General features: G+C 37.5%; 2 long non-coding RNA genes across 2 annotated transcripts; one reads left to right on the forward strand and one right to left on the reverse strand.

Annotated features, from left to right (window-relative positions):
• Positions 1–7,188: 7,188 nt before the first annotated feature.
• Positions 7,189–10,185, reverse strand: LOC135787646 (uncharacterized). The gene is made up of 3 exons (XR_010547144.2): positions 9,717–10,185; positions 8,732–8,900; positions 7,189–7,539 (listed from the first exon to the last, which is right to left on the reverse strand). It is a non-coding gene; the product is annotated as an uncharacterized lncRNA (long non-coding RNA).
• Positions 10,186–10,206: 21 nt separating this feature from the next.
• Positions 10,207–21,650, forward strand: LOC135787647 (uncharacterized). The gene is made up of 6 exons (XR_010547145.2): positions 10,207–11,189; positions 12,060–12,177; positions 12,277–12,331; positions 12,438–12,473; positions 19,928–20,046; positions 20,854–21,650. It is a non-coding gene; the product is annotated as an uncharacterized lncRNA (long non-coding RNA).
• The last annotated feature ends 1,989 nt before the right edge of the window (positions 21,651–23,639 follow it).

The following is a 23,639-nucleotide window of genomic DNA, read 5'->3' on the forward strand; positions in this document are numbered from 1 at the left end:
AAACTTCACATTTTAATTAAACAAAACATTACATTTTACAAAGTAGTGCTGCCTTATTTTTTTAGGTTTAATTTCACAGAATTATATAATAAATTAATGTATTTTATAAAACTGGGGCCCCCCTGGCCCATCTCGCGGCCCCCCTGGGGCCCCCGGACCCAGTTTGAGAACCATTGACTTAGACGGCCTTCTGCACCTAAGTGTATCATTTTTGCTTTACAAGTCATTTTAATTTACTGTTTAAAATTTTTAGTTGAAAGTTTAGTGTAATATATAAAATAAATAAAACTACTTGCACTGGCAAATTGATTATAACTTAAAGATAGCTAAAAATGTTTTACAGTGTATACATAATAAAAATGTACGCAATGAATGAATGTACTTAATGAACTAACAAGATAGTTAAACATCACTACTCATTTAAAAAGAAGAGGAGACCACAAGAAACTCGGAGTTAACAGAATAAAACCTGCTCCTGTTAGGAGTAAGTTACCCCGGAAAGTATAAGGTACCTCTCCCTCTGAAACAGGCTTGACTACCCCGCTGTCTCGGATTTAAAATAGCCTACCTCCCATTTTAAAACGGAAAACCCAAAGTTTTCCTCATTTCAGGGTTAACATACTCAGAGTTTTCACTTAACCACCTTTCTGAAGCTGGCCCCTGGTGTCTATTTGCAATCGTGCATGAAATAAACAAGAACTGCGTTTAAACATATCAATATGAAAGTCACAAATTCAGCTTTTTTCATCTCACCATCTAAGCCTTTCGGCAAAGCATGGGTACAACTCCTCTTTTCCTCAATTGATCTCCCAGCGCGAATGACATCTAACAAAGGTCCGGCCACGGATGACTGGACGATGTCTGATGTCAAACCAGCACTGGGTAGAACAATTTCCAATAAACAACGTTACAGAGTTATAACTTTAAACTGAACTGAAAAATGTGTGTCTACAGTTTGTCATTTAATTTATATTATTATTTAAAGGTATAAATGGACTCTATGCACAGCAGCACTTGACGTATTTCCGGTGAAATCTCAATATGCTGGACTACTTCCGCTAGTTTATGTTACAAGAACATAAAATTCCACATAAATTTAGTGACTTATTTTTACTTCTATTTTTAATTTTGCAAATTAACAAGTAGGATGTGATTAATCTGAAAATATATTTAAGTACAGCTTTTTAACATTTAACTACATTACAGTATTTATTTAACTTTTGGGCACATTTTTATTTAATAATTAATCAGGGTTCTTGCAGGTTTCAGCAAGTAAATTTAAGAAATTTTTAAGACCTTTTGAGACCATTATGAGTAAAATTTAAGACCAACACGACACATTACTAGAAGCATTCAAATGATCTCAGAAATTCTCAAGACGTTCTATTTTTATTGATTCAGTTATAGAAAAATATAAAATTAACACACTATTAAAACAAATACTCAAAATACACGGAAATACATTATGCTTGACCCTATTAGACCAAAACAACGTTTCCCATCATTTTTCAGCTTATGTTTTGAAACTGGACTGTTTGGCCATATAAACAACATACATTTCGTTTTATGAGAACATAAGCATAAAACAAACGAGAAAACATTTTTAGGCATTCATGTGTATTAAATAATATTTTTGACAGTTCAGAGAGAAAGAGAAACGTAAAAACAGCCAATGTAGTAAGAATGCAAATGCGACGTGATGCCGTCACTGTTATGCTAATGACGTAATCAAGCGACATTTAGCGACTTTCCAAGCAAGCTTTAGCTACTTTCCATTGAAAATAGTTGGCAACACTTGCATTAGTGGTAAATGTCTAAATGCGCACCCTGTTTATTTTCTTTATTTGACAAAAACACAAAGATCTCTTGTTATTGTGAATGTACACTAATTAAAGAGGACCCTTCAGAGTTTCAAATGATGTCAAACACGTAAGTGTTTGATTATTAATGATGGAGTATTTTAAGTTGATTCTGCTATGATAAGGAGAAAACACGTCAAAACGCGTCCCCGCGTTTTTGGACCCCTGGGGCTTAACCACATCAAGGGCTGGAAATGACTGAATGCATTTCTTGCCTTTTTCCTTAGCTAATATTTCCCTCATATATGTTTCCTCTCTTCTTATGTGTAAACAGGTCATTGGCACTGCTGTGTAAGTATTTCACTGACAGACACCTCAAGACATTTTAGTGGGTGTAACTGGACATCATTTATGTTAATCTGTAATATTCAATTGTTATGTTTTATGTCTTTGCAAAACAGATCACACCATCATTTGCTGTAAGTTGTTTTTAACTAGCTGTTACAGACATTTTTAGTATTTGACTTTAACCCTAAGTGTTTTTGATCTTAACCATACTGTCAAATTAGTTTTATCTGAGAAAGGACATAGAGTGCTGCGTGCCCCTGCCACCTCTAAGCCATCTGTTTCTCTGTGCAGGGCATGTACATCTAGGATGCAGTCTATCCAGATGAGCTTCTCTCCAATGCCAGCAAACCGACAGTGGAAGACACGAGCCAGCACTTCTCCCCCCACATTGCCTCTGGCTTTTGAGATCCCCACTTATAACTGCTTCTCCCACCTTCATGAGACCGGATGCTATTAGGCCTGTCAAAATTGCTCAAAAATGACGTTCGAATATTCTCCCTAAAAAACCCACGAATATTCGAACTATTTGAATATCTGGTTGCCCATTTTTTTCAACGACGTTAACGACGTTTAACGACGCATTACTTCAATAACAGGACAAATTAATATAAAGAGACATAACTACTTCTATAGGTAGTCTATTTAAGTTTAAACATATTTGACAACGAATATTACATACACAAAACAAGTAAATTAAGAGACATCAAAGTGATATGGTACCTCGGTTACATTGCTTGACAAAACTCCCTGATGCCTGCTCCATCCACGACACTGATCTGGCTCATGTCCTTACAAATGAATAGGGGTGGGCCGATCCAATACTTTGGATCGGATATCGGGTCGATCCGGGCCTTTTTTGCTGGATCGGGTATCGGAAAAACAGAGCCGATCCAAATACGATACTGTGCGTTACTTGTGGTTGTTACTGTCATGCTACAGAAAAGTCAAACTATTATAAAAGCACCATAAATGTTATTATACACTATATTCAATCATGCAATTAAGTAAAAATGTACTTAAACTATTTATTTGCTCAGTCGTATGTCCACTCAAAAACAATTATTAAATATTTAAGAACACTTACATTCTTTTAACTTGTATCTCATTTTAAAAAAAATTCACTTGACATGATATTCTCCTGATTTTGTGCAACATGTTTTGTGGGTATATGTGTGCGTATATAAATTTTTGTGTTTATACACACACCATTTTAAATGGATCAAGAAAAATACTAGTATTGGATCGGGATCGGTATCGGTCGATACTCAGAATACAGGTATCGAAATCGTATCGGTAATAGAAAAAGTGGATCGGCCCAGCCCTACAAATGAACGAAATTAATTTCTCCGTTATGACCTCTTGTTGTGTTGCAGACAAATAGCTTGTGGCGGGCAATGCAAAGTAAGTGTTAAGACGACGTGACTGTTTAGCTGGAGTTCCACAATTGTGGTCTCGTACACACTGCAAACTTTCAGGAGTGACAACCGCATTTAAATGTGAAAATGTGATGATTGACACGGAGATAACCATAGCAACGGTCTGCCGTCTCACATGCTTATCACTCACAGCTTTGATGAAAATAATTTAACAGCATTATGTTTTGCAATAAACCTCCGTCATGTCATTGTGTATTGTACGCATTTGTGAGGCTGCGCGCGCTCTTGCAGTGTTGCCAGGTCCTCGTCTTTTTTGTACTCGCATACCATTTTAGCGCTTTGGCTCATGAATCGATCAAGTTTTTGGTGTTGTTAAAATGTGAAGGTGCCTGTCCCAATATTTTGATCTTTGAGGTAAAGCGTTTGGATTCATTTTGGTTTATTATTGGATTTTTCTTGTTCGCTGTTTTTTTAGTGCAAGATCTGGCAACACTAGTCAGCAAACGCTTGTGCCTCTGTCATTTTCTGTACCGCGCAAACAGAAGACTTTTCCCCCTTGTAATAATTTATTTCTTCAGAAGAGAGACCTGTCATGTCCATGATGCACGTTTAAACACTTTATAAACTAGTTGTTCATTTCGGTTATGTAGGCTACACACTATGCAAAGTTTCTGTAAACGCGGTTGTCACTGCAGTTTGCGGGAGTAAATGCGGTTGTAGAATGCGATTGTCAGTCCCGTAAATTACTTTCAATTTCTGCCATCTTCCATGCAAGACGCGTCAACTTTTAACAGTGACAGACAGTGTGACTACTGTGACCTGTCCCTGAACCAGGCGCATTAGTGCGCCCACTTACAAAGCAGACAGCCACGCCTCTACTACCGCGGGCTTTAAAAAAAAAAAAAAAATTATTAGAATTATTAATTTTCATATTTGAAATTCTTTTTTTTTTACTATTCGAATATATATTCGAATTTAGAATATTCGTTGACAGCCCTAGATGCTATGTTGGTCTCCATCACCCGGCATGTACACGCTACATCAGGTGTAGGTAAGACACACACTCACTGCTTCCCTGGTGCTTGTGTTCTCAATGGCTGTGATCACACGACAGAATTTCGGGAGTGACAACCGTATTTGCTTACAGGTGTGAGTCTGGAAGTGTGCTGTTCAGACAGCACATTACGACACAAATAGAACCCTGCCTGTATGAACGAGTAACCGACCTCAAACCAGTATGCTATTCGCACGCGGTGCCTGTAATCATAGTAACGGACGTAAATATAAAAACGAAAGTATTATACAATGGACAAAACTTTAATTATGTCATTAACAAAAACAGATGGCGTGTGTGTAACGCTTACCATTGTGCAGAGAAAAATAAACAAGGGTGGTTCCATATTTAAAGTTTTAATCTGCAAAATGAATGAAGCAACTGCACGTTTGACCGAAGCAGATATATCCAGTACAAAAGTAATCCCAATGACTTGTGATATATTGACGTCTTGTGAAGCAAATCGATCCGTTTTTGCAAGAAAGTGAACTTTATTTAAAGCATTTATAACGCAGTCACATAGGAAGTGCACTTACGCTTACGCTCTGTAGGTGGCACTGAGAGTATGGTTTACCAACCGCAGGCAAAACCAGCCTCTTAGCGCCACCTAGAGCCGGAACGTAAAGCGCACTTTATATGTTTCCAAGGATGTGCATTAACGCTAATAATGTTGTAAATAACTTTTAATATCCTGCAAAAACCGATCGATCTGCTTCACAAGCAGCCAATATGTCACCAACACTGTAAAACTTTTCACTGTAAATTTACAGTAAAATACTGGCAGCTGGGTTGCCAGCCGTTTACTGTATTTTTACAGAACCACTACTGTAAACAACATTTACAGTCTTGCACTGTAATTGTCAGATACAGTATAACGCTGTAATTTATTTATTTTTACAGTATACACTGTAAAACTTTACACTGTAAATTTACATACAGGCAGCTATATTGCCAGCAAATTACTGTATTTTTACAGAACTATAACCCATTCTGTATTTTACTGATATGCCACTTTTAAATTAGGAATTTATATTATATGTGTAACAGTAACAAAAGTCTCAAATGGAAATTAAATACATAATACACAAATACAAAATTCTTAGAATATAAAACTTTATTTTTTAAAAGCAAAGGCCATAAAATTTACATAAACATGTTTGCTGAAATGTCAGCTGTATGAATTACAATTAATAAACAGTTGACAGAACAGTTATGAATTATCAGAACATTAACAATCAAGTGATCTTATTAACTTTCAAAGAATGGAAATGTTTCAAAATATTTTAAATGATGCAAAAAAAGAAAGTCAGGAGGGAAAATACATTAAAGAATTACTCTACTTTCTTAATAAAAAATATGGATAATTTACTCACCCACATGTAATCCAAAATGTGGATGTCTTTTTTTGTTCAGTCAATAAGAAATTAAGTTTTTTAGGGAAAACACTCCATGCTTTTTCTCAATTTTAAAGACTTTATTTTACCTCAATAGTTTACAGATTAAATGCAGTTTAAAATTTGCTGTTTTGATGCAGCTTTAAAGGGCTCTAAACGATCCCAACCAAGGCATAAGGATCTTATCTAGCAAACCATCATCATTTTTATTGAGAAAAATAAAAAATAAGTACTATCAATCAATAACTTCTCATCTTGCACTAGCTTTGTGTCCCATCAGCGCAATCTAACGTAATGCTTAAGCATGTTGAAAGGTCACACGTGATGCATGCAAAACTACCGCCCCAGTGTTTACAAGCATGGAGAAAGAGGAACGTTCAGACGTTGTTGTATGTGGAATGATAACAATTAATGTCTTTATGTCAGTTTATTGTTTAAAATGGTCTGCAAGTGTGTGTTTCACATTTGTGATGCGTGACCTTTCGACATGCCTATGCATTACATGACATCACGTTGGCGCATCACACGGAAAATGCAAGATGAGAAGTTGTGGATTAAAAGTGCATATTTTTTTTCTTGCCGAAAGTTATGATTTTTGCTGGTTAAGACCCCTAAGCATCAGTTTGGATAGTTTAGAGTAGGGCTGCACGATAAATCACATGCGATAGTCATGCGCATCTCATCACCTGCTTTCAGATGGAGCAGCTTTTACTAGACAGAGACGTAGTTCACTGACAAGCTGGGCCATATCGCATACATATTATTAATGCAAATTTTGCCATGATTGTCAGTGATCTATGGCTTTGTGTAGTACATGCTGCTCCATCTGAAAGCAGGTGATGGCGATTTACTACTAATCAAGGAACCGGCTCTACCGACAAGATGCGCAATGACAATCACATGCGATTTATCATGCAGCCCTAGTTTAGAGCCCTTTGAAGCTGTATGCACCCTTTTAAACTGCATTTAAACTGTAAACTGTTGAAGTCCATTAAAGTCCACTATATGGAGAAACATTCTGGAATGTGTTACTCAAAAAAACAAAAACAAAAAAAAATTAATTTCTTCTTGACTGAACAAAGAAACACATAAACGTTTTGGATGACTTAGGGGTAAGTAAATTATCAGGATTTTTTTATTAAAGGAGTAGTCCACTTTAAAGATGGGGCCCATTGACTTACTTTTTTTCCTACTATGAAAAGTCAATGGACCCCATCTTTAAAGTGGACTACTCCTTTAAGAAAGTGGACTAATCCTTTACTGTATTTTCCCTCCTGACTTTCTTTTTTTTTGCATCATTTTAAAAGTGGATTAATTCTTTAACATAAGCATATTGGATGAAATGCCAGCTGTACGTTTGTACTTCAGTTAACAGCACATCATTAACAATGTAGGAAACTTTATTTCCTTTTAATTCAACTACACTGGATAGTGGAAGTGTCTAAACAAAATTGCATTTAAAGTCTGTAAGTTTTCTAAGAAGAGTGGAAACCTGTGGATTCACTGTAGTGTTCTTTTTCCCTTTCTTCATCTTTGATCCATGTTCCAGGTTGATGTCGAGAAATCATCTGCAAGGCAAAAAAACAAACAAGAACAATCATTATTATGTTGATAAAAAAAATTTAATAAGTCTTCTTATTTTACACAGTAATTAAAAAACAACAAATAAATCTGTATTAATAATTGTGCAATTTAATTGAATTATTTGGTTTAAACAGAAGAAATGGGGGAAGATCAATGTTCTGTTAAAAACAACAAATCACTGGTCAAAATGGAAATGTGACATTGCAAGCATAAAGGTGACATTGTTTTGTAAAGGTGTAAAATCAAGTTGCAGGCATAAGAAAAAAGTTTGGCAACATTGAACTGCTAATCTTAAGCGTAATTCATGTCTTGTAAAACTTCATATTTAGGCTAAATAAATATAAACTGTATTCATCTGACCTCAGTTTTTCTGCATTTACACGTTTGGCATGGATTTTTGGGCTGAAATACTGCAAAAAGCATTGCAAGTGTGCAAACAGTGGCATTCTTTCAAAAATACAGTTTTATGAACGGTAAACACAAATGAATCACACAGAATCTGTCTTAGTGTGTAAAATAAACCAGTTTTTATAAAACAATTTCCTGAAATAACTCAATATCTACTGGGCTACCGGATACTGAGACAACTACTGCCGTTATTCAACCAATCATAAAAGAGAAAACAACGAGTCATTAAAAGCCTCATTTGATAGCCACGCCTTTCCACACGCGCTAGCAAGCTCAAATGAGTGAGAGAATTATGACAAAACTGTTAATGTCCGGTTATTTCAGGAAATAGTTTTACCCTCTGTTAGGGTGGCCAAAAGCAATCTTATGCATTCGACGTATGCATTCGAGCAACGCAACTTCCGGAGAACGCACCCGAAAACATGTTCGGGACGTGTCCGGCGGAACTGGCACGAATGGCCACCCTACCCTCAGTATGGAACAAGTCATTTACACATTTAAAAGTGGTTTATTTTACACACCGAGACAGATTATGCGCAATTAATTTGTATTTGTCGTTCATAAAATTGTGTTTGCAAACTTGCAATGCTTTTGGCAGAATTTCAGCACAAAAACCATGCCAAAAGTGTAAGCGGAGAGGTACAGTTCATACTTACTTATTTAATGTAAATATGAAGTTTCAGTTTTACGCTTTGCATCTTGATGCAGACCTTCACAATATGTAAAAAAAAATTATTTTAACATATGAATGGGAAATGTGCATCTAACCTCTGAACAAACCCAAGGGTGCATGCCACCGCTTCCAGATCAAGGAGGTTAAAATTGTAGAATGAGGCAATCAGTGTTGCAAGACCAGAGACAAAGTTGCGCTGCTCTCCTTCACACACAACCTGACCGTCCATGCTCAACATCCAGCGCTGGTTGCTTAGAGACGGACCTGAAATTGACCAAAACAAAAAAGATAAAATATTTAAAATAAAATTTGTTTCTATTTTTGTGATGTTATTTAGCCATTTACAAATATAACTATTAAACATAACTTGAGCTCAACCGATGCAAATACAGATATTAGGGGAAAATGTGTATATTACAGGACAATACAAATATACTACAGTATATTGTACTGGTACTGTATACAGTACCAGGCCAAAGTTTGGACATGGGAAGTAAGTTCAAACTTTTGAGTGGTAATGTATATAGAAGTATATTACATACATATACTATACATCACCAAATTTGAGTGATAATTGCAAAAATATGTTAATCAAACACTTTTAAATGATGTGACAACGATGTAATGGAGGTGGGGGTTACAACTAAACTTTAATATCTGAGATAAGTCTGACATCATTTCACTTATAATAACTTTAAAATACAAATAAAACTATATTTGTGATGAATGTAGGCTACAACCACAACGTTTTCATATCAAAGTAACTTAACTTGGTGTATATTTGAGAACAAGCTGAAATGTTTTGTTCTTTACGTGTATTACAAGCTAACTTAAGCTAAATCACAACGCACCGACAGACAGCAACATTGTGTTGTTTTAGGGCAATTCACATTATCATGTTTAGTCGTCAAAAACGAAAGAATTAACAGACAGATAAGTTACAAAAACATCTTTATCAACGTGTCGTGTGCTGTCTGTTAAGAGTTTAGCAAGTTAGCGTAACAACAACGCAGCTCCTAAAAATAGCCAACTCGTGCAAACCGTTCAGAAATGCAATCGAATAAAACAACAGTGTCTTACCGTGTCAATGATGCACAGTCAGTCAATCTTCGTTTATCTTCATCACAGACACATTGTATTCTCCCCGTCTTCTTGCTGCATGCATAATCCTCTCATGTCTGCCGCGTCGTCGTGTAACTTTTAAATGTTCCATGTACGTTTTCACATCACAGGCAGCTATAGATTAAAAGTTGAACGCGTTGTCTTCATATCGTCGTTGTTTATATGAATAACCAATCCTAACAAATAAAGGGCGTCCGAACTTCCGAAGCACTAGCTCTGCTTACATTCAAATATTGAGCGCGAAGGAAATCAATCCCACAATGCAATGCTTTTACAGTATTATTCTGTATTACGAATTTTGCATGCTGAAAACAGGACAATTCTGTACATTTACAGACATTCTGTAAATATTTTGTAAATATACAGTCTAACACTGTTTTTTGAAAATACAGTACAATACTGTTAGAAATTCGCTGTAAATTTACAGAAAAGTTTTACAGTGAAGAGTCATGGGGATTACTTTTGTATTGGATATATCTGCTTTTAGAGCTCTCAAAGTAGCGGTTGACTTCCATTCATATGAAGATGGGTTTTCTGCAAAATATCTTCTTAATTGCTGTACTGAAGAAAAAGGTGAGTAAATAAAGAGCTAAGTTTTATTTTTGGGTAAATTATCCCTTTTATTTTACACCGAACATTATATCGTCCACTTTAAAGGTTTTATTATTTTGCTCTCACTTACTGGGATACACGCGATTTAAAGCAACACTATGTAGTTTCCATGTAAAAATGACTTACAGCTCCCCCATGTGGTTGAAAAGCGCAACAGTGCCTGGTATCAGACACTCTTCTGCAGGCAGGGGGAGGGGCGGGGCTGTGTTTCCTACCCTCCACCGCCACTTTCAGAGTGTGCTTGTAGCAGCTAGGAGGCTGCTCAGGTTGCAGCAACAGTACAGTTTGTCCAGTTAAAAGTTGTTCTATCACTGAAATAATTTTAGAGAAATGATTTAAAGGTAAAAAAACTACATAGTGTTGCTTTAATGTAATATGGTCTGTGGCGTCTATGAAGGTAATATATATCTCATTAACCTTATGGAGCAATCCTGCTGTGTAGTTTGCAGTCATATCATGCAGACAAAGCACTGGATGACGTGACAGACAACTGGTTGTCCAGTGCGATTCCGTTCACACGCCACAGCTTTTCTGTAAATACGGTTGGGAAATCCGAAAATTTACGAGTGTGAGGTCGGTTATAGAATGCGGTTGTATTATGGTACCGTGTGAACGCAGCCTATGTTTCTCTGCAGGTGTCTGGGATAATGAAGACAATTTGGGTTGTCGTGTTACACGCCAGGTGAACAACATCAGAGTGCGTCAGTCAGAGATCCTAAAGAAGGACTCCATATGTTTAGTCGAGACAGTAGGCCGTACATCTCTTACGACGAGGATATTTGTGTCAAGATGTTCCCGATACTGTCAAGGACATTTAAGGTTCAGTGGACAACTTGCTTTCAATGAATGGTTAATGTCTGTAGCCCTTTTCACACACACATTATGGAAAAAATACAGAACACACATCCGGGAGTTGTACGGGATTATTTGATTTTGGTTAATTCACGCTGCCAATAGTTTTCTGAATTTGTGCCTGCTTTCACACACATGCTATAAAGACATGACATATTTAAAGTCTTGCACTTGGTAGGTTTTTTCGTAGCATCTGAAGTTTGATATCTCTCTCGAGAAACCACACGTGTATTTTTTTGTTTATGATAAGATCATAAAGGAGTGCGTTACACCAGTGATTCCCAATCCTGGTCCTCGAGCACCCTCTCCCAAAAAGTTTTAGATGTCTCCTTTTTTAACTCATCAGCTTGTTAGGGAGACATGTTTACCATTTTGGAAGGAGGCTGATAAGTTGAATCAGGTGTTTTAAATACATTTTTGGGAGGGGGTGCTCGAGGACCAGGATTGGGAAGCACTGCATTACACGCTGTTTTGTTATGGTGGTGAATGTTCATAGCTAATAGTGACAAGCCCCCTGATTTCTTCTTCAGTCCAGTTTGCAGATATTTCTTATTGTGAATTCTAATCTGCATTTAAATCTGCCATGTCAAAGGGGAAAAGGCTATATTTTTGTTGTGATAACACAATATTTATGTCGACTAATTATCGACATTGAAATTGACACCGCCGATTCTATCATCCAAACGCAACAGCTCTAAGTCTAGCATACACATAATTGCATTCACAAACCTTTGCCTCAGGTTATAAATAACTTAATAATCACAACTATCCACTACCTAAAAAGCTATGAACAGAGGTCATGTTAATTTTCTCAATTTGCTTTTCTATTTCTACTAGCAATTATGTGAGCTGCAGTCTGGATCCTGCCTCTGTCAGATGACCTAACACAAATGGAAAGATGACACCGGCCCTTGCAAGGACTTTAGACGATGCCAGCACTGAACTACATACAGTGGTAATCATGTGTGTTTCATGTTTAACTTTATGTCTTTTGGAGATCATTTCATCTTCCCCTGGCTTAAATGTTTACATTAACATAATTGTTTTTTTTTAGCAGGGGTGACCAAACTTTTGCATGCCACTGTACTGATATATACTATACAAATAATGTAAGTTGAATTCAATTATTTGAAACACATTATACTAAGCACTATACTGCAATGTTGTTCTTAACATTTGTGCGTAATATTAATTTTTGTCTTTTTCATTCATTAGATTTTCAGCAGTCCGTGTTAAATTTTTTATTTCAAGGTAAGATAGCTTTACATGCCTTACTTTGTGCTTTAGTGATCACACTGGCCCTGTTTATGTTCTTAACCGGCATGAGCAGTGGCGGAGCCAGAGGTGTGTCCAGGGTGGCACTGGACACCCTTGACATGTCACTGGCCACCCAGTGTGCCACCCCAAATTTAATGCACTACTTTCACTTAATCGCTATGTTTATTTTCGACGTGCGGCAGCGCAGCACATTGTTAAAAACATTATGAATATTAACCCTCCCTGCGGTCGCGGCGCAAACTCTTTATTTTTCAGTCACTGCGCAAAGAGACTCTGCTGATTTTGGACATACAGATATGATTTATACATAAACGTAAAAGTGTCAATTTTTGTGTGTCTATAAAAACTGAATGTTGTGCTTTTCACAAAATTAAGAAAATATACATAATGCGCGTTCTGTTGTCTCTCCATCAGTGATGTCTTTTCAAAAACGCGTCATAAAAAATACTGTAACTTAACGAATACTTTTCATACCATCAGAAGATAAATGTCATGTCTACATAATGCTGGAATCTCTTTAAAATGATGTAAGTGAAGTCGTACATTGCTAATACTACATGATTTCACCGTATATGCTGGAAGTGTGGTAATGAATGAAGTGTGGACTGAATAAAGTCTAAGATTGCCAATTCTTTTTACAACAAAACCCAGCACCATGTTTTCATTCTTGACGTGATCTTTATAGGCTACTGTATTATTGTTAATTCGACTGGATTGACACATTGAACTTGAAAGCACGTTGCGCATATCCGATAGTGCGCGTGCACAGCAACAGCTTAAACGACTTCATGTTCGCAACTTCGCGTCTTTTTGGCTTAAACGGACAAATGCTCGTATGTCAAAATTGCTGTCGTGGTGATTTTCATACTAAACATTTGGTTACTGTACGTCTTAAACGAATAAACATTTTATTGCATTCGGTCTTAGCCTAACCTCTTGAAGTCTCTCTGTCATTAAAGTTAATTAAATATCAAAAGAAAAAAGAAAACTTTTGCATCTTCTGTATCTTCGTAAATAAACATCCTTGTGTAGAGCTCTGCTATTTGAAGTAAGTTTAAGGTTTATCATGGAGTTTAGATTTCCTGATCTTTTGCTTCATTAACGGGATAGTTCACAAAATGAAAATTCTGTCATCATTTTTACATCCTTATGTTGTTCTAAACCTGTACGAATATCTTTTTTCTGATGAACACAAAAGAAGATATATTGATAAATGATGGTATGCACACAGCTGTAACCATTGACTTCCATAGTAGGAATAAAAACAACATAATGGAATTCAATGGATAGCATTAATTGTGTGCTTACCATCATTTATCAAAATATCTTCTTTTGTGTTTATTAAAATAAAATACAGGTTTAGAACAACATGGGTGAGTAAATGATGACAGAATTTTCATTTTTGGGTGAATCCCTTTAAGAGACAGTAAATCAGATGTAAGAAATACAGTAGAAAGATTTAAAATTCACCCTTATTATGTTTACATCTAATGCGATCAAAAGATTCATTTATGCTTTCTTGATACATGGTTACACGTCATTTTCTTTTATGGACTATGGACCCCCTAAAGTAACTTTGGCCACCCCCTGGCCACCCCATTAAAAAAATTCTAGTTCCGCCACTGGGCATGAGTTTCTTTATTGTGATATACACAAAACAAGATATTTTGATAAATGATGTTAAGTACACAGCTGCTCCATTACTTCAATAAAATGTATTTTTCCTATTATGGAAGTCAATGGGTACCATCAACTGTATGATTGACATCATTTATCAGATTAAAGAATTTCTGGCAAGTTTATAACAACATAAGGGTGAGTAAATGATAAAATTATAATTTTTAGGTAAATTTTTAGCTTTGAAGGATTATTTACTCAACCCCATGTCATCCAAGATGTTTGTCTTTCTTGCTTCAGCCAAACACAATCAGAGTTTTATGAAATACTGTCCTGGCCAGTGGTGGCTGGTGACTGCTCTTCTGAGGGGTGTGAATTCAAAATACGTGTTCAGAGTGTCATGTGTTGCTCGTGTTTTCAAAATATGTGTTTGTTGCGTCATGTTAACCAGTGATGTAGTCCAGGGTATACGCAGGTATACGACGTATACCCACTTCTTTTTCAGTCGGATTTGCGTATACCCACTTCTTCTTAGTGATTTAGTGAGGGTATACGGTGTATTTTCACTTCTCTTGTAGCTAATCTAATAGCATGATGTGAATAAACGCAAATATACCCTAAAACACTCAGTAAAATAAGTTACTTATGCCATAAGGAGGACCGAGGCACTGGATTCCTTTGATGATTCGCCTAAATGCCATTGGGCCAGGTTGCCGTCAATCTGACAATGCCCAACGCAATTGGATTAGAGAACTGTCAATCACTACCTGGTTCACTGCCTGATATCATTAATAGGAAAGATGAAGCGAACTAATGAAACTTTTTTCCAGATTTACAAACAACCTCACAATGCTACATCCCCTTTTTTAGCTAGCAGTTTAAGCTAACGATAGTAATCAACATCAGTGTTGTTAGCCAGCAGCTCAGCTAACGATTGCCAAGCGCCCTCGTCCGCTCCATCCACCTCCCACACCCCAAGTCAGAGAGGATTCCGACAGAGATGCAGCCCGTCCCGCTACAGTTTCCAACAAAGACGTCAAACAAAGTGAGCACTTTTAAAATAACAGGAACATGTAAATTATGTTAATAACTTATCGCAGAGCTCGAAATTCTAATTTGATTAATATGCGAGTCTGTTCTCCGTGCTTCCCCTGATGAGGAAAGAACACGAGAGGCTCGATACGAACACTGTAAAATCTAATGAACGTATTAGGTGTGACCCAACCAGCAGCTCTGCAGATGTCTGTTAGCGAGGAACCACGAGCGAGTGCCCAAGATGAGGCAACACTTCTAGTAGAGTGAGCTCTAAATTTAAATGGACAAGGAATGCCCTGCAGATTATAAGCAAGGGCGAAAGTATCAACTATCCAATGAGACATCCTCTGCTTAGTGACAGCTTTCCCTCTCTGCTGACCACCGTAACAAATAAAGAGCTTGTCTGAGGTCCTGAGGCTCTGTGTGCGATCCACGTAGAGGCGCAGTGCGCGTACGGGACATAATAAAGCCAAGATTGGGTCTGCCTCCTCCGGGGGCAGCGCTTGCAAGCTCACCACCTGATCTCTGAAGGGAGTGGTGGGAACTTTGGGCATGTAGCCTGGTCTGGGTCTGAGTGTTACGCTCGAGACAGCAGGACCAAACTGAAGGCACGAATTGTCGATGGAGAATGCATGAAGGTCACCTACCCTCTTAACAGAGGCCAATGCGAGCAGCACTGATGTAAACCATGTGCAACACTCGTCTTGTCAAAAGAAGTGCCTCCTGCACACGCGTCAAAACCGTTTATGATAAAAGAGATGCTCACATTCACAAAATACACGCAACACATTAACTTAACATTAAACTCTGATTACGCATGAGATAATGCAGGTATCTTTAATCTTAAAGGTGCAGTGTGTAATTTTTAGAAGGATCTCTTGACAGAAATGCAAAATAATATACAAAACTATATTATCAGTGTTGTATAAAGACCTTTTTATAATGGACCGTTATGTTTTTATTACTTTAGAATGAGACATTTTTATCTACAAACACAGAGGGTCCCCTTATGTGGAAGTCGCTATTTTGTGCTGCCATGTTTTTACAGAAGCCCTTAACGGACAAACTTTTTTACTAAATTGTCTCAGACGATGACATGTTTTTCCGGTGGTGGCTACCATAGCTTCTCTATGCATTTTTAAAGCAAGGGGTGAGCAGTGGACTGAGCCGGTGTTTGCAATTCGCAACCTCACCACTAGACGCCGCTAAAATGTACACACTGCACCTTTAAACCCTTCAAACAGATCTTGTTGCTTTGACTGAATTCAGTTACAGATCAAAATCCTAGTATGCACATGAATTAACCCAATTTCAAAGTGGATATTTGAAACTCCCTGAACTTTGTCCATTTCTCAATGTGAATGTAAACGTTGATTTAAACCCCCAGTGTTTCCCATATATTGATTTATCTGTGGCGAGCCGCCACAAAATCAACACTGGCGGCCACAAATAGATTTTTCATGAGTCCCATTTACATTTTAATTTTACTATTTAAAACGGCTTAATTCACTGCAGCAAGTGCTCAGCGCGCCTCCATCCTCCCTCTCTCGTTGTGTGCAGCGCCTCAACAGCGCTCGCCCCCGGCCCCCTCTCTTTGCAGCGCGCCTCTCTCACATAACAGTGAAAGGTATTTTAACTCTGTGTTCCTCCGTGTACTTTCTCTTTTTCGCGTAAACGTCAACAGTCACGGATGTTACTGACAGCTGATCAAGTTCATCATGAGTGACTTAACAAAAGGTTAGCAGTACTGTTTCCCTTACATACCCATTCTGATGTGAGTCTGTGTCCGAGCTCTCTCCCTACCTATAATGCGGCATGCCCGTGCACGTATTCTGTAGTAACAGCAACCGTGTATTCTCTCATATTTCTGAATTTGCAACAAATTGTCTGCGCTATACGCGATATACAATAAAACTACCACTCGTATTTAAAATAAAAAAGCGCTCATAACATTATTTTTTCAGACGATGTCGCATTTTTAGCAGCAGTTAAAGAAAGAACTGATTGGATTAAACAAAGAGTTACTGGGTCGTGGGTCGTTACGGGGTCCTGTTTAGTCACTATAGACAACAGAACAGAAACTATGTAAAAATAGCATTCAGTTGTGTTAAAATGCAATATAATGTGACAGATCGAAGAGTAAAACGCGACGCAATGACGTCACATATATGCTAATCAGCGTGTAACGTCATCACCGCCACAGTATCTCAAAATCCTGTGGGAAACACTGACCCCCGTTTTAAAGGGCTGAACGATATATCGTGTAAGCTCATGTGAGCGACTGACGCGCTAGAACTTTTATTCTGCTAAATGATCTCTGCTTCAGTGTGGATAGTGACAAGCTCCCTGATCTCTGCTTCGGTCCAGTTTGCCGACCATTAACGTGGTGAATGTTAATCTGTATTTAAATCCCTCCTTTTAAAGAGCTGAACCATAACTTTAGGTAGCTCACTACCACACGCCCCCTACGCCATTGTTTCTGCATCTCATTCACACAGAGGGCTTTCCAGGTATAGGTCATCTTTACTGGAACAAACCCAGAACATCTACAGGACATGTTTGCTTTCACACAAATGCCTGTCTGCCAATTTTACGGATATTTTCTGGGACCAAAGTGCTGTGTGAATGAGGTTATACTTTACTTGATTACACGAACACTGATGCAACCACTTGTTCAACACAGCTTGGTGCCAAGCAAGTGGGTGACTGTTACCTTAAGATAACTCTAACAATAAAACATGTAATTTTCAAGACATTTGTAGGGCTGCAACTAACGATTATTTTAATAATCGATTAATCTGTCGATTATTTGTTCGATTAATCGATGAATCGGATAAAAAACAAAAACCAAGAAAAGCATTCATTTCCAACCCCTTATTCAAAACAGAACTAAAATCTTTAGAAATTGCACAAACATGTTGCTCCTTGAACATACATGAGCTGTTACAATAATAATAAAATAAAATAAAAATGGACTAACACAAAAAAATACACATGTATGCTTTACATCTGCCAAATATATAGACTTTTTATGATGCATTTCCCATCAAGAAGCCTCTCTTGATGGGATCAAAAAGATAGTATATGAGTACACTCTCAGAAATAAAAGTACAAAAGTTGTCACCGGACAGTACCCTTTCAAAAAGGTACACCTTTGTACCCAAAAAGTGCATATTAGTACTTCAAAAGTACATATTGGTAGTTCAAAGATACATATTTGTACCTAAATTGTACATATAGGACCTTTTATAAAGGGTACTGCCCCAGTGACAGCTTTGTACCTTATATTTGACTTTATGTGTTTTCTCTGAGCGGATAGCTATCTCATTTGTTAAAACTGTTCCATTTACATTTGGCCACATAAATGCGTCTTGTGAAAACGGAAAATGCGTCTTCTACTCCTGCGCAAAATGCAAATACACCATTCATTACTTCGCCTAAAAAAATGTAAGACGATGTTTATGCAACAAAAGGCGGCACTTACTTAATGTTGGACCGGGCACGGGTTTTCGTTCTAGAAACTTTTTTTACTCGCTGTCGTCGCTCCATAAAGCATAAGCGCGTGTTGTCTTTGTTTGATTACCTCTTTGCCGGCTGTAACTTCCAGGTGACCCGCTTACGTTTGGGAGGAGTAAAACACAGACATGTGGTTTTCCTCTACCTTTGCTGTTTTTTATCTTTTCTCCGCCGCCCTGTCTTTTCCCCGCCCTGTCTATGAGGCGCCGAACTCTGCAAGCAACAGTGCGCGAGAGAGACCGACGCTCCGTCCCAAACCGCATACTTCCATACTATATAGTAGGCGAAAAGCACTACTTCTCGTACTCTTTGCGTACTATATAGTATGGAATTAGGCGGTTTGGAACGCAGTGCGAGTGTGTTCACTCCTCTCCGCGCTTAACTGAAGTTTTCCGGGTGGATCACCACTGTTATTGGTCATCCCAGATGTCAATCATTCTGATTATTTGTTGACGTATAACCATCGCACGTGCTCGCCTCTACGTTCGCTTTCTGCACATGTGCACTTTCACGTGTATGTGTGTTGTGCTACGGTTTCAACCATTCATTGAAGGTCGCGTTCTCACTGTGTTTTTTTCAAAATGTCCGAGGGTCGCAAGAGAAAAAGTGTCTACAAATTGTATGACAAGAAGAGAAAGGACTATAAATAAAGAAACAAGACCAGATGTTTATGGGAGACTATTTCACACGCTGGCGTGAGCTAAAAGGACAGGTTGGGCTTCCCACGCGAAGTTTCTACTGGAAAGGTACATTTTGTCATGCTTTTTGGAGAAATCCATTTAAAATCACTGCTAGTAAAAGTTGATGTAAGCTATGATTTGCGATGCTAGCCCTGGCACAAGTCACGAACCGCACAGACACGGTAAACATGCCGACAGAAACTTGTAAACAGAGCGAAGAGAAGAACTGAGCTCCTGCATGCTCTCTCTCTGTCTCGTCCACGCGTTTAACAGGCGTTCCCTCTCGGGAGCATTTTTTAAAAAATATCGAGGGGCGGTTCTTTTAAATAATTCGGGAAAATCTTCCGCTATACCTTTAATACTGTTTATAATGCACAGCCAGACACATTCGGGAATGCAGCAACATATAAGACCAGATGTTTTAATGTGCTTAGATTAAGTACTGTATGCTTTGTGGACCTTTTTGATTTTCTATCCAATATTGGATACGTGATTGTTCATGTTTGCCATAGGCACCTAAATTTAAATATAAAAATTGGAACGTATAATTAATTAAAAATTTTGGATGTTTCAATTTAGGTGATCCTAAAGCAACAAAGAGGAACCTTGGACAGGAAGAAGTGGTGTCCAGATGTTTAAAAGGCGGTGTTGACATAGTTTGGGACAGGAAACAAAGGCAACAAAGAGGAACCTCTAAGGTTTAAAGGGGGGGTTTAATGGTATTTCAAGCATTCTGACTTATTAACACAGTTATAGAGTTGTTTCCTCATGCTAAACGTAGGCAAAGTGTCAAAAATGCAGTTGGGCGTGTTTCAGAGTATTTCTGTGCCGAATGCACTTCGCCAGGGTTCGTACAAGTTTCGGCTAATTTTTTTTCGATTACGGTTCTAACTGACGTTTCAGGGGTTTTCGATACGTATCACTTCTTTATATGGGCTTCCGCCGGAAAACTTCCCCTGGAAAACCCCGCCCAGCCGTCAGTCAGCGGGAGACGCTAGAGCTTGCTAACAGCTTATCACGCCACTCAGCTTTGTTTAATTTCAAAAGTCAACAATGGCACAACAAGAAGTGTGTTTTTGGATGTAAGGAGAAGACATCCAGCCTTATGGAAACAATGGATATAGTTTATTATCTGGATTAGCAGCGGAGTTTTGCGTGTGTGTGTTTGATGCGGTGGATTTTCATGACGAGTTACACGCGGTAAGTAAGACTTCTGTCTTATGTTGGAAATAGGCGTGTATATTATATAAATGACACGAACATGTAGTGAATCATAAGTTAAAACAGTGTTGTATAGTGTTGCATGACTCGTACTCGCTCCTCCTGTGTTATAACTCCTCCTTCTTCATTTTTTCGTACGTTATCGGAAAGATTCGGTAAAGCTAATCTTTCTTTTATAAATCTGATTAAACTAAAGACTCTTCAGAGATATAAAGGATGTCATACTACTCTATAGGTACTCCAGATTAATATCAGAAATGCAGAAACAGCGTGTGTTACGTGAGCTTTAAAGGCGCTGCTTGCAGAGACAAGTGTAGGAAACAAAGACAGAAGACCTGACAAGAATATTTTATGATTACATATTTTTTTTGCTGTGTACATGCACATTATTATTTACAATATATTTCTAAGATACATAAATATGTGACCTTTTATATGAAATCCAGGCTACTGTCTTAGCATCTAATTGCATCTAAAGTTTGAATTTACTGATTTAACATTGAGTTCAGTCTTTGGCATGACTCAGTCAATATTGAAGATGTCAAGTTTATATTTTTACAGAATGTTTTCTGTATTGTGTAGGATGATTTTATGTAGAAAACAGTAAATCACAAAGAAATACTTTGCTGGGTTTTCACAGGCCGTGTCCCATTTGTACAACATATGTGGATTATCTTGAGACTTAAACTTCTGAAATCAAAACTGTAATATTTTATCATTTCAAATGCAGCCAGCCTTTGCCTAGAATTTGAAATGTATACCCTTGGGTTTTTTCAGTATTTTTTTAAAATCTCACCCTGAGATATTTTTAAACAATGTTCAAGACTTTTCCATGTATTATGGGCCTGAATCACTTGTTTATTTGATCATTTTGTCCAAGTAATATGAAAAAAAATCTATTCAATTTTAGTTTTGATGGCACTATATTTATGTCCACAAACGTACTTGATTTTTTTTCTTTACCTTAAAAGTAAACCATTTTGAACAGTATAAGAAATATTTTGTTTAAGTGTTTCAAAACATTTAAAACAGTAGTAGTATAGCAGTGTATAATAGTTACAGAATATGTAATTTATATTAATGTGTGACACATCTAAATATTCTGTTACTGATTTATCCAAGTTGTTGTGTTATATTTGTCAAATGAATAAATTTGAGAGTGGTGTACTTATTTTGAGTTATTATTGCACAGAAGCACATTATTCTGGATAAGTGTGAATGGTTAAAGGTTTAAATTAATAAATAAATCCCCGGTAAAGCACGCACAGAGCGGCTGAAATGGCATCATTGAAACATCGGCCCGAGGGCATTTGCGACGAGATGCCGACATCTAGACAATATCTTCCCATTTAGCAAATGCTCCCTGAACAACATCTTGCCGATGGAACTTTGAAAGTCGAGACAACGTCGGCCGGATGTATGTGTGCTGTCTGCGTATAGATGGGTGACGTCACAATAGTTCCATGGTTGCCATAGCGCGCGACTGCTTTCATGCCATTGGTTCTTCACATTGTAAAGAGTGTCATCTCTCTGTTTACATAAGATATTCTCTAATTGGTCGTAACATTTAATTTATATTTTCCCCTTTATCTTTCTGTTTTCTTGTCATTATTTCTTACTTGTATATTATTTTGAGCCTAAATAAAAACAAATAAATAAATAGCAGAAAGAAGAAGCTAAAACTCACTGGGTCCCTTTCACTAATAATTGCGTACGTTTTTCGTATTTATACCCAGATAGCACACGCACGTCGTGGAGATGTCTGCTAAATATCGCTTCATCTTCTGTAGATTGGCTGCGAACATTAAAAAGTAATATATATATATATATATATACAGTGCACAGCATAAATGTTTTCCCTTTTTCTTCATTTGTCAGTAAATATGAGACCAATTTGCTGTATTTTTACACACCAGTTTTATTAAACATTTATGTTTATTAAAATAAGTGTGAAAGTCACTTACCATCTTAAGGATATGAAAAATAACACATTTAAACCAAATGAGGTGATGCAAAAATGAGTACACCCTTCAAAGATTCTTAAAAAAAAATATCTAAATATTTTGTATGGCCTCCATTATTTGACAACATCCAGTTCCATCTTTAATTCTCCATTCTTGAACAATAACCTCTTTCAGATCCTGGATGAAGAATGACGTTCTGCTTGTCTCTTCAGAACTCCCCATACCTCAACCTGGATTGAGGTCTGAATCCCTTTTACCCTGTGCTTCTTCTTAAATGAATTAGTGACCTTAGGTGTGTGTTTTGGGTCACAATGATGTTAAAAGATTGCCCAGTGACCAAGGGCACAGAGTGATGGTAGCATCTTCTCTTTAAGTATTTCACAGTAAATCTGTGTATTCTCGATGCCGTCTATAAAATTCAACTCTCCGACACCTGCAGCACTCATGCAAGCCCACAGAAGAACACTGCCACCATACTGCTTTAATTTTGGTACCATGCATTTTTCATTGTACTCCTCACTCTTAATACACCATACAGTTTGGAACACCTCAGAACCACAAAGATTAATCTTTGTCTCATTACTCCAAAGTATAGAGAGCTAGAGACCCAATAGTCTTTACCTTTCTCAATATGAGCTCTAGCAAAAGGCTTTTTGTGCATTGGGTTTACCAGTGGCTTTCTCTGTGGATGACAGCCATGCATGCCTCTTCTTTGCACTGTACATCCGTCGTGTGTTGTCATAGGAAACACCCCAGATTGACTTTCTAATGATTAAGCCAACTGTACTGAACTTGCATGATGATTTTTTTCAACATCTCTCATCACAAAACGCTCTTGACGAGGTGTTAACTTCCGTGGACATCCTGGACATCGCAGAGAGCTTCTCACAAGTCCATCCTTTTTATATTTTTGGATCCCTTTCGTGACAGTATTCAAACTTACTAGAAATGCTTAACTAATTATCTTGAAACCTTGACCATTTTGTGCAAAGAAATTATTTTATTTCTCACGTCTTGAAACATTTCTTTACCATGTGGTGCTGTTCTGTCACTATAACATGAGAGTTGATTTTCTCTCTTAAATATCACTTTCAATTGCCAGTTAT

The sequence above is a fragment of the Paramisgurnus dabryanus genome, chromosome 20, assembly GCF_030506205.2.
Source record: "Paramisgurnus dabryanus chromosome 20, PD_genome_1.1, whole genome shotgun sequence".
Taxonomy (NCBI): Eukaryota; Metazoa; Chordata; class Actinopteri; order Cypriniformes; family Cobitidae; genus Paramisgurnus; species Paramisgurnus dabryanus.